At 46.5% G+C, this 12,358-nt stretch overlaps 1 protein-coding gene across 2 annotated transcripts in view; it reads right to left on the reverse strand.

Annotated features, from left to right (window-relative positions):
* Positions 1-12,358, reverse strand: part of RB1 (RB transcriptional corepressor 1) — a 3,440,561-nt gene that overhangs the window by 2,199,276 nt on the left and 1,228,927 nt on the right. The window lies entirely within an intron of this gene.

The raw sequence follows: 12,358 nt of genomic DNA on the forward strand, positions 1-12,358 counted from the left end.
TTTTTCTAAAACAAAATTCAGATGCAAGGCTGGCATGGGAGGCCTTCTGGGAGGTCTGATATTAGAAGCCCCTCTGAGGAACTGTTTAATCAATGAATGAGAGAAGAGGTGTAGGTCTGATTCATAATGGGCTGAAATGGCTGAGGCATGGATTTTAATAGAAGAGAAGGAGAGGCCACTTTTTAGTAACTCGGCTAGGTAATTCAAGATAAGAGGGATGGAATGATGTGAGGTACTGGCTCCAGGAGCAGAATCTTTTCCATTTCCCTGGGTACGATTTTCTGGTGTTGGGCCTTCTGGCCTCTTTGATAATTGTCTAGGACCAGTTTGCTTAACAGGGACCCCCTGTTTGCTTTTAAAGTATTAGCCATGCTGAAAGATTGAGTCTCTGCTAGTCTGGGTGCAGTATCTCTCCCCACCCCACCTGGGTCAAGAGGTCTGAGATCAGGGGAAGCTTCTTGGGAGGCTGTAAAGTCAGGCTGCGCAGTAAGGGGTACCAATGCTGTCTGGGCCAATCTGGAGCAATGAAGATGGCCTTTGGTCTCTCCTCCCTTATTTTGATCAGTACGTTGGGAATAAGAGGCAGAGGAGGGAATGTGTACACAAAGAGAGAGTTCCAGGGGAAGGTCAAGGCATCCACCTTCCACGCTAGGTGATGCTCGCTGGTACAGAATTTTTGCAGCTGGTGGTTGAGGTGCAAAGCAAAGAGATCCACCTCCGGAGTGATTTGCAGAAAGATTTTCCTGTGGAGCTGCCATTCGTAGGGGTCCAGTAAGTTTCTGCTTAGGTGGTCTGCAGGGTGTTACTGACCCCTGGTAGGTATTGGGCAATTAGGTGTAGACTCATGGAAGCGGATGTCAGCCAAAGGCTCATGGCTAGCCTGCACAGAGGGTAAGATTGGGTCCCCACCTGTTTGCTGACATAGCACATTACTCTGGTGTTGTCTGTTTTTATAAGGAGAACCCTGGCCTGACATGGGGTTTGAAGGATGTCAGAACCTTTTGTATTGCCATCATTTCTTTCTGACTGATGTGTAAGGGAAGGTGCTGGGCATCCCAAAGACCTTGGGTGCACCTGCCTGCTAGGTGAGCACCCCAAGCAATGTCTGAGGCATCGGTGGTGATGGTCTGGCCTGTAGGGAGGAGGATGAAGGGAAGACCCTTGTTCTTGGCACAGGCCCCTGCCCACCAGAGAAACTTGGCCCTTATACATGGGATCAGAAGGCTAGAGATCTCTAGAGACAGTGTGCTAACACCAAAGGTTCTTTACATACCAGGCCATTTGGGATGCTTTGCCTAGCACTGCTCCCAAGAAAATGATCTTCCTGGAGGGTGTTTGCTTTGATTTCTTCTCGTAGATGGTGAACCCCAGGGAAGTTAGGAGGGATTTGATAAAGAGAAGGTCCTGGAGTGGCTTTTCATTGCACTCTACCTCAATGAGGCAGTCGTCCAGGTAAGGGTAAATCTGTATATTTCTCTGTCTGCAAAATGCTATGGCTGGGGCTAAGCATTTGGTGAATATTCTGGGTGTAGTAGACAAGCCAAAGGGTAGCGCAGAGAACTGAAAGTGTTGTGATCCTGCTCTGAAGCGCGGGAATTTCCTGCAGGATTCCCTTATGGGTATGTGGAGGTAGGCATCTTTTAGGTCAAGGGTCACTAGCCAGGCATTTTTTGTAAGCATAGGCAGCAGCTGCTGCAAAGTTATCATTTTGAAATTGGGGACCACCAGGGAGGTGTTCAGAATGGATAGATCCAGGATGGGGTGCCAAGTGCCCTCTTTTCTAGGAACAAAGAATAGTCTGGAATAAAAGCTGTTGCCTCCTTGATCTGAGGGGACAGGTTCTACTGCTTCCTGGGATACAAGAGTTTGGACCTGTTTCAATGCCCCAGCCCACTGATTTGGAGATAAGTCTGGGTACCCTCTTGGAATTGGGAGTTCACTGAAAGAGAATTTGTATCTCTGAAAAATTATCTTTAAGACCCATTGGTCCTTTGTAACAGAAAGCCAATTTTTTTTTTGAAGAGAGAGAACCTTCTTGCTTGTTTTGGTGAGTAAAGGGAGGGCGGGGGGAGGGGGATACATTGGGAGTTTTTGCCATAGAAGGGTGGCTTAGAACTCCCTGCTTTTGGGGTGGAAGTGGTTCACTGTTTGCTTCTCTGCTGGCCCTGGGATAGGGGCCTGGATGGTGTGTCCCTGCGGGGCTTACCTTGGCCCTATCTGCTAGGTGCAGGGAAGGACCACTGCTTAGAGGGAAAGTTCCTGCTGAACCTGGGAGGTTGAACCTGAAAGAAATCTTTTACTGTCTGCATAGCTTTTGCTTTGTCTTCCATCTTTTTAAGCACCTCTTCTGCTTTTATTCCAAACAAGCGGTCCTTATTCAGGGGTGCATCAATTAGTTTAGACTTGACATCAGGGAGAGGTTGTTCTTTCAGCCATGCATGTCTCCTAATGACAGATCCTGACACTGCTGCCTTGCTATAGGCTTCTCGGGCATCATATCCACAGTGTAATGAGTGTTTGGCCACTTGACAAGAAGAGTGCAGTAAATCTGCTAACTCTTTTGAATTGGCACAATCAGGAAAGATAGAAATCTGTCTTAATAGTTCCAAAGTGTGTTGCTGATATTTTAACATATGGAACTGACAGGTGAGTGCTCTGATAGCTAAGGTTGCAGAGGTGTATACTTTTTTACCCAATCTGTCCAGAGCTCTGGAATCCCTGTAAGAAGGAACAGGATTCTTGGCAGAACTAGTCTCAAGTCCTTTAGGTCCCTGTGTAATGACATCTGGATCTGCAGCAGGATTTCTGTACAGGTACTTGTGAGAATCCGGTACTCTGTAATACCTGTCAGGTTTACTGGGAGCAGGTGGGAGGGTACCAGGGGCTAAGCTGGATTCATGGAAAACATCATCCACCACTTCTAAAATAGGGGGGTTTGGCCAGGGGTCTGTGCTAGGGCAGGTCCAGAAACTCTCTAAGTCTTTTCTTAGACTGGGGGAAGTCCTGAGATTCCCATTGGAAATGCTCCCTGAGGGTGTGAAGGGTTTCCCCAAAGGAAAGGTCCTCTGGAGGGGAGGCATAAGGGATGGTTTCCTCTGCATCTGAATCCTCATAAGCAGTCAGAGAATGCTGTTCCTCTTCAAAATCTGAATAGTCAGATTCCTCAGAATCCTGTTCTGGTATAATTTCTGGAGAAGGGTGCCTTTTCCTTTTAGGAGTTGTGGCCTGACTACCCTGGATAAGGGAGATGAGATCCTCTGCCATTTTAAGCATTTGTGCTTGGGGTGGTGGAGCAGGAAGAAAGTGGCTAGAAGCAGATTTTCTAGGCCTGAGAGAATCTGTCATTCTGAGAGAAATGGCAGACTGATGACAAGACATCAGTTTTTGTCTAGTTTTGGTACTGCGAAAGACCTCCTCGGAAGCAGGTGCCTGCGTCACAGTTCCAGACTCAGTCAAGGCAGAGACAGTCAAAGGCTTGAAAAATGAAGAAGATTTCTGCGGCATACCAGACTCCGAAAGGGCCTTGGTAGAGGCCTGCATAGATATCGAACTGGGCATCAGGGGCTGCAAAAGCGCCTCACTGAATTCCAGAGAACTGATGACTTGCTTAGCAGTAGAATCTTGCCGATTGAAACCCTTCTGGCAGTAAGCAAAGTTTTATGACAAGGGAGGTAAGGTTAGTTTTTCTAAAACAAAATTCAGATGCAAGGCTGGCATGGGAGGCCTTCTGGGAGGTCTGATATTAGAAGCCCCTCTGAGGAACTGTTTAATCAATGAATGAGAGAAGAGGTGTAGGTCTGAATCATAATGGGCTGAAATGGCTGAGGCATGGATTTTAATAGAAGAGAAGGAGAGGCCACTTTTTAGTAACTTGGCTAGGTAATTCAAGATAAGAGGGATGGAATGATGTGAGGTACTGGCTCCAGGAGCAGAATCTTTTCCATTTCCCTGGGTAAGATTTTCTGGTGTTGGGCCTTCTGGCCTCTTTGATAATTGTCTAGGACCAGTTTGCTTAACAGGGACCCCCTGTTTGCTTTTAAAGTATTAGCCATGCTGAAAGATTGAGTCTCTGCTAGTCTGGGTGCAGTATCTCTCCCCAACCCACCTGGGTCAAGAGGTCTGAGATCAGGGGAAGCTTCTTGGGAGGCTGTAAAGTCAGGCTGCGCAGTAAGGGGTACCAATGCTGTCTGGGCCAATCTGAGGCAATGAAGATGGCCTTTGGTCTCTCCTCCCTTATTTTGATCAGTACCTTGGGAATAAGAGGCAGAGGAGGGAACGTGTACACAAAGAGAGAGTTCCAGGGGAAGGTCAAGGCATCCACCTTCCACGCTAGGTGATACTCCCTGGTACAGAATTTTTGCAGCTGGTGGTTGAGGTGCAAAGCAAAGAGATCCACCTCCGGAGTGATTTGCAGAAAGATTTTCCTGTGCAGCTGCCATTCGTAGGGGTCCAGTAAGTTTCTGCTTAGGTGGTCTGCCAGGGTGTTACTGACCCCTGGTAGGTATTGGGCAATTAGGTGTAGACTCATGGAGGCGGATGTCAGCCAAAGGCTCATGGCTAGCCTGCACAGAGGGTAAGATTGGGTCCCCACCTGTTTGCTGACATAGCACATTACTGTGGTGGTGTCTGTTTTTATAAGGAGAACCCTGGCCTGACATGGAGTTTGAAGGATGTCAGAACCTTTTGTATTGCCATCATTTCTTTCTGACTGATGTGTAAGGGAAGGTGCTGGGCATCCCAAAGACCTTGGGTGCACCTGCCTGCTAGGTGAGCACCCCAAGCAATGTCTGAGGCATCGGTGGTGATGGTCTGGCCTGTAGGGAGGAGGATGAAGGGAAGACCCTTGTTCTTGGCACAGGCCCCTGCCCACCAGAGAAACTCGGCCCTTATACATGGGATCAGAAGGCTAGAGATCTCTAGAGACAGTGTGCTAACACCAAAGGTTCTTTACATACCAGGCCATTTGGGATGCTTTGCCTAGCACTGCTCCCAAGGAAATGATCTTCCTGGAGGGTGTTTGCTTTGATTTCTTCTCGTAGATGGTGAACCCCAGGGAAGTTAGGAGGGATTTGACAAAGAGAAGGTCCTGGAGTGGCTTTTCTTTGCACTCTACCTCAATGAGGCAGTCGTCCAGGTAAGGGTAAATCTGTATATTTCTCTGTCTGCAAAATGCTATGGCTGGGGCTAAGCATTTAGTGAATATGCTGGGTGTAGTAGACAAGCCAAAGGGTAGCGCAGAGAACTGAAAGTGTTGTGATCCTGCTCTGAAGCGCGGGAATTTCCTGCAGGATTCCCTTATGGGTATGTGGAGGTAGGCATCTTTTAGGTCAAGGGTCACTAGCCAGGCATTTTTTGTAAGCATAGGCAGCAGCTGCTGCAAAGTTATCATTTTGAAATTGGGGACCACCAGGGAGGTGTTCAAAATGGATAGATCCAGGATGGGATGCCAAATGCCCTCTTTTCTAGGAACAAAGAATAGTCTGGAATAAAAGCTGTTGCCTCCTTGATCTGAGGGGACAGGTTCTACTGCTTCCTGGGATACGAGAGTTTGGACCTGTTTCAATACCCCTGCCCACTGATTTGGAGATAAGTCTGGGTACCCTCTTGGAATTGGGAGTTCGCTGAAAGAGAATTTGTATCTCTGAAAAAATTATCTTTAAGACCCATTGGTCCTTTGTAACAGAAATCCAATTTTTTTTTTGAAGAGGGAGAGTCTTATTGCTTGTTTTGGTGAGTAAAGGGAGGGCGGGGGGAGGGGGATACATTGGGAGTTTTTGCCATAGAAGGGTGGCTTAGAACTCCCTGCTTTTGGGGTGGAAGTGGTTCACTGTTTGCTTCTCTGCTGGCCCTGGGATAGGGGCCTGGATGGTGTGTCCCTGCGGGGCTTACCTTGGCCCTATCTGCTAGGTGCAGGGAAGGACCACTGCTTAAAGGGAAAGTTCCTGCTGAACCTGGGAGGTTAAACCTGAAAGAAATCTTTTACTGTATGCATAGCTTTTGCTTTGTCTTCCATCTTTTTAAGCACCTCTTCTGCTTTTATTCCAAACAAGCGGTCCTTATTCAGGGGTGCATCAATTAGTTTAGACTTGACATCAGGGAGAGGTTGTTCTTTCAGCCATGCATGTCCCCTAATGACAGATCCTGACACCGCTGCTTTGCTATAGGCTTCTCGGGCATCATATCCACAGTGTAATGAGTGTTTGGCCACTTGACAAGCAGAGTGCAGTAAATCTGCTAACTCTTTTAAATTGGCACAGTCAGGAAAGGTAGAAATCTGTCTTAATAGTTCCAAAGTGTGTTGCTGATATTTTAACATATGGAACTGACAGTTGAGTGCTCTGATAGCTAAGGTTGCAGAGGTGTATACTTTTTTACCCAATCTGTCCAGAGCTCTGGAATCCCTGTAAGAAGGAGCAGGATTCTTGGCAGAACTAGTCTCAACTCCTTTAGGTCCCTGTGTAATGACATCTGGATCTGCAGCAGGATTTCTGTACAGGTACTTGTGAGAATTCGGTACTCTGTAATACCAGTCAGGTTTACTGGGAGCAGGTGGGAGGGTATCAGGGGCTAAGCTGGATTCATGGAAAACATCATCCACCACTTCTAAAATAGGGGGGATTTGGCCAGGGGTCTGTGCTAGGGCAGGTCCAGAAACTCTCTAAGTCTTTTCTTAGACTGGGGGAAGTCCTGAGATTCCCATTGGAAATGCTCCCTGAGGGTATGAAGGGTTTCCCCAAAGGAAAGGTCCTCTGGAGGGGAGGCATAAGGGATGGTTTCCTCTGCATCTGAATCCTCATAAGCAGTCAGAGAATGCTGTTCCTCTTCAAAATCTGAATAGTCAGATTCCTCAGAATCCTGTTCTGGTATAATTTCTGGAGAAGGGTGCCTTTTCCTTTTAGGAGTTGTGGCCTGACTACCCTGGATAAGGGAGATGAGATCCTCTGCCATTTTAAGCATTTGTGCTTGGGGTGGTGGAGCAGGAAGAAAGTGGCCAGAAGCAGATTTTCTAGGCCTGAGAGAATCTGTCATTCTGAGAGAAATGGCAGACTGATGACAAGACGTCAGTTTTTGTCTAGTTTTGGTACTGCGAAAGACCTCCTCGGAAGCCGGTGCCTGTGTCACAGTTCCAGACTCAAACAAGGCAGAGACAGTCAAAGGCTTGAAAAATTAAGAAGATTTCTGCGGCATACCAGACTCCGAAAGGGCCTTGGTAGAGGCCTGCATGGATATCGAATTGGGCATCAGGGGCTGCAAAAGCGCCTCACTGAATTCCAGAGAACTGATGACTTGCTTAGCAGTAGAATCGTCGGAAGGCTTAGCCTTGTGTGGTCTGTCTGTATCTTTATCTCTGCGTTTTTTCGGACTGTCCATGGATTGTTGGCTGATGGATGCCATTTCAGAATGTGAAAATGGAACATGAAAATAACTGTCTGCAATAAGAGCTCTGCAGCGAATGGTTCTCACATTAAAGAGGGCAGAGAACTGGCAACAGGGGACGTTGTGGTCTGGGCCTAAACAAGTGACGCAATAAGAATGGAAGTCTCGGTGTGAGATCTGCTTTCCACAGGCAAGACAATTGTTAACTTTTTCAGACATCGGTTAGTGCAAGAAAAAAGGGTCCCCAACGGGGTACTTAGCTTTAGATGTTTTCAGCTGATATTCAAACTCTGGTAGCGACCGACCAGCAATCGCGTGAACTGCTTCTGCTACGGGCTCCACAGCAAGAAAGACTGATGTAATGACATCAGCTGCCTTGCCTTATAGTACTGATGACCTGACGTCAGACTACAGGTGACTGCAGTCGATACAGAAAAGCATTGACTCTGGTATTCGGGCCTGCCGAGGGCTACCAAAGCAGGGATAAACCATACAAACTGCAATAGTCCCCAGAGGAAGAATGTCCTGAAAGGCTTGCAACGTTAGAAGTAATGCTCTCATCTCTAGAACATGGATAAGCAACTTGGTCTCATACTAGAACCATGTGCCTTGGACCATCTTCCCCTAATAATGCCCCCCCACCCCAATAGGGTAGCGTCCAATGGCCTGCCCAGGGACAGGTCATTTGATCGCATCCAACATAGTAGATAGCTTCTGCAAACTGCTGTTAGTCTGATAGCAGCAGATAAGGGCTAATAAAGAATGGACCATTGAAGAACTTGCATAAAGTATCTTGCCGAAGGTATTAAGATAATAGCTCCGGACATAAACCCCAGCGCTCTGAGAACTAACCATTCTGGAGGGGATGTAGAGTCTAATAAATCCCGGACCTGCCATCTTAGAGAAGTCATGCGATGCAGAAGCAAGGAAGCTACTTGGGTTGTAGTGTTCTGTTGCACCCCTATAAATTCTACATTCTGCACAGGAGTTGGGTTGGACTTAATCAAGTTTAATGAAATGCCCAGGGAGTTTGAAGACCTGGACCAAGTAATCCCTGGCCTGAATCAGTTGATTCTGTGTTGGTGCAGTAAGGGAGCCAATCACCTTAAGTATAGAAACAACTGGAATTTTTTTAGCCTCAGTGAGCCTCAACAATTACTATACATTTGGCAAACACCTGAGGGGCTGTGGTGAGTCCAAAGGACAGTGCTCTGAGTTGGTAAAGACTGGCTCCCAGCCGAAAGCACAAGCGTCTCCTGGAGTGTTTGTTCAATTTGAAATAACATGCGTCCTGGAGAGCTATACAGTACATTCAGTCATCCTTGCGTAAAAGTGGCAGAATGGACTGAACCGTAACCATGCAGAACTTAGACTTCTTGACACAGAGACTGCTGAGATCCAATACTGATTGTGGGTCCCCTGTTTTGTTCAGTAACAAAAAGAAGTGTGGATAAGTTCTGTATCCTTTTTGTTCAGTCAGAACCTCTTGGATGACTTATTTGTAGAAGTTTTTGAACTTCTTGAAAGGCAAACTTCCCCCCCTCTGATTTAGTGTCACATTGGGGAGTACCTCCTGGGACTTGGAGGTGAAGAGGAAAGGGGATGTAATAACCTTTGGATATTATTTTTAGCAGCCAGGCATTGTTTGTTATAATTGTCCAGGCATCTAGGTGCAGCGATAGATGTCCTCCAACTGTCTCCAGAGGCAAGCAGTCAGGCAATGCTTCAGGAGCGCTGATGGGGCTTATTGGAAAAGGGTTCATGAAGCCCTGATTCTGTGGATCCCTCCTGCCTGTGGGGTGGCATCTATCATTGAAATCTCCTCTGCCTCCAGAAGAGGTATCTAACGCATGTCCTGGAAAGGCCCCTAAGACTTTCTGAACCAATTCTTCCCACCGGTTTGATTCCTTGAAAAGGCTCTTTAGGGGGTAAAAAACTTGATCCCCATGGCGGACAAGATCTTTCCGTCTTTCTCGCTGCAGGCAAGAGAGCTTCTTTTCCTTTTGGTCCTAATAAGGAGGAACCATCAAAGGGGGCACTAATGAAAGATGCTTGAAGGGTTCCGCAAAAATCAAAGCCTCATCCATGCATGTCTCCTAATGGCTATGTCTGAACTGGCTGCTCGTGAGGTGCCTTCTGCAGACAGTGAGATCAGCCTCGTTGAAGAATTAGCAAGGGGAGACGGTCACAAATTGGGGAGAACCTTGTTTACAATTCTTCAGCATTGAGGTCTCTTTCAGAGAGCTGGTTAACTTTTTGATCAGATGATTGATCTCTCTGTAGATGTGTAAAATGTGCCAAGTAGTTCAATGCTCTCAGCGCAAAGGTGACTGAGGAATAAAATGCACTTTCCAAGTCTGTCCAAAGCCTGAAACTCCTTGTTTGGGGGATATACAGAGGAGCTTTGTTCAACTAGCTCATTTTTTGTGGCCAGACACAACTCTGGCATCAACTGGGACACCTTTGCTCCAATGTAAGCAGTCAGATAGTGGGCTCAGAAACTTAGGTTAAGAATCAGCTCGACTGTGTCTGGTTACTTCCAAGCCCAGTGGGAGACTAAATCAAGATGCTCGTCCACAGGGTGAGTCATCCAGGATGTAGAAAGGCCCACCCCAAAAGCCTTGAGAAACACCAACTCCTCCGAAGGATTTTGGGATGACCAGCCAACTTTCTGCCGCAGGAGTACAAGGATGTCTCCGAAGATGTCATTTGATGGAGATCCTGGGGGGACCTTCTCCTTCATCAAAATCAGTGTCCTCAGTCAATGACTCCAAAGGGGAGTTCAAGTGCCTCCTCTTGCACTTTTACTTCCAATAAACCTCCTCTGTGGGTTGTTCAGGGGAAGAATCGTAAGATGGGGGACCCCTTGTGGGTAAGTCTGGAAGCTTTTCTGGGGGCCTGACCAATGACCAGATGGATGGAGTCAAGGCTCAGATGAGATGAGATGAAAACTGGGTAGGATCCAAATGGTGAGGAGTCGCTTCTCTTGGTATGGAGAAAACCCTCTCTGCAACCTGAAAGGCTGACAGGCCCAGGGAAACTCCCCCCAACCTCCTGAGCAGAAGCTACCAGAGGTGAGGGAGTGGAGCCCACCTCAGACCTGTCACCTCCAGACACCATGCCTAAGCTGCAAAGGCTGATGCTAGGAGGGGGATGGACTGATCCAACCATGTTGGGACCAAAGCCAACCCCCAGGGGCCAGCACTGAGATCTCAGATCCAGGACCCACTCTGATCTGAGGGTATTGGAAAAGAGCTGGTCCAGGAGACAGAGTCAAAGAAAAACAAATTCTAGGATCGGAGGATGACTTTCTCAGGCAGAATGGATCCTGGGATTCTAAAACTGCAGAATGATTTGGAAGAGGAGCTGGAAACACAAGTGTTGGGGCTCTCGTGGATCCAGGATGGGACGGAGATGACAAGATCCCCATCTGGATCTGAGCCTTGAGAAAACATCACATCATCAAGTCCATCTCTGACTGAGAAAAACTTCAAGAAGACCTAGAGGATGCAAATGAGGTATCTGGCCTTAAATGGTGAAGGAGTAACCCAAGAAGATGGAGCAGGAGAAGGAGGTTTGCTCAGAACTAGGGTAGAGCTCAGTAACTTTGGATCTGGGTGCTTAGGATCCAAGGGAGGCTTGACCGGAGAAGTTTGAATCTGAACAATATCTGCAGGATCCAAGGGAGCAGTAGGATCTGTAGTCCTAGAATCTGGCCTGGAATCTGTCAGATCAAAAAACAATTTAGTCTTCACAGGAGCCGAAGAAAATGGATCCAAAAACAATTTAGTCTTCACAGGATCCGAAGAAAATGGATCCAAAAACAATCTCAGCCTTTTTCATGTTGAGAAGATGAAGCCTCTGGGAAGACTTAGGAGGCTTGCTTCTTGAGGTTCTTAAAGGTTGAATGCTTGTAGAGGGTTTGAGCCCCAGAAGGAAGGAAGGAGACCTCTTAATATCAATTTATTTCTTCTGTCTGCCAGGGCACGAGGGTTGAAGTCTGAGCAAATAATGCAGTCGGCATTCAAATGCCGTAGCCTTGGACAGTAGACACACCTCTTGTGCGCATCCGAATTTAGTATTTTGTTTCCACCAGAGGTGCATCTTTGGAAGCCTGTAGGCTTGTCTGCCATTGAGAGATGAACACACACAGAAATCACAGGAAGACTAAACACACACTCTAAGTTAAAGTCATTATATTATTATAGCATAGAAAGTTTTTTTTTTTTTTTTTAACAGGAAGAAAGAAGGGGGAAAGTGCCAATGGCACTAAGCAGAGAGGAAAGTGAAGGTGGGGGGGGGGGACATCAAGGCTCTAACACCAGCGATTGATTAACCCTCAGGGAAGGGAAGAAAAAATAGTTAGCTAGAAAAATTTCAAGACAACAAGATTTTAAAAGGCAAACAGAAAAATAGAGCAAAAATAAGGCAACTTTATAATTTACTAAAGTAAAAGTGCTCAAGAGTAGTGGACCACATCTGTGCTGTATGGCAGCAAATGAGATCTGGGGAGTTAGGGAAGGTATGATGCATTATGGGAAAGGGAGAACTGAGATTCAGATCCTAAAGTGTTGTGAATGTGGCCATGTTGGATCCGAAGACCCAACAATGAGGAAGAATGAAAAGGACAACATCAGCCCATTGGTTAAGAATCAATGCAAGTTATATGACAATCACTTAATATTTATAAAAATTTTAGACAGTTTGTAGAAACATTAAATGTAAGTTAATCTGATGCAAACAAGAATTGCAATAGGAAGTGAGAGGGAAAAACAGGCTTATGGTATACTTACAGAGAAAGTCAGGGAAGAGAATTTGATAGAAGTAATCGAAGAAGGGAAAGTAAGGCGGTATAAGGAAGGAAAAAGTACTTGTTCATATTTAGAGATAACAGTTTTATCCTTTTTTTGAACAAGAACAAAGCCAGATTTTATCCAGGAAGTTTTTCAAAGTGGTTTTGAAAGATGGGCGGGAGGGTACT

The sequence above is a fragment of the Protopterus annectens genome, chromosome 5.part1, assembly GCF_019279795.1.
Source record: "Protopterus annectens isolate FY-2018-M chromosome 5.part1, PAN1.0, whole genome shotgun sequence".
Taxonomy (NCBI): Eukaryota; Metazoa; Chordata; order Ceratodontiformes; family Protopteridae; genus Protopterus; species Protopterus annectens.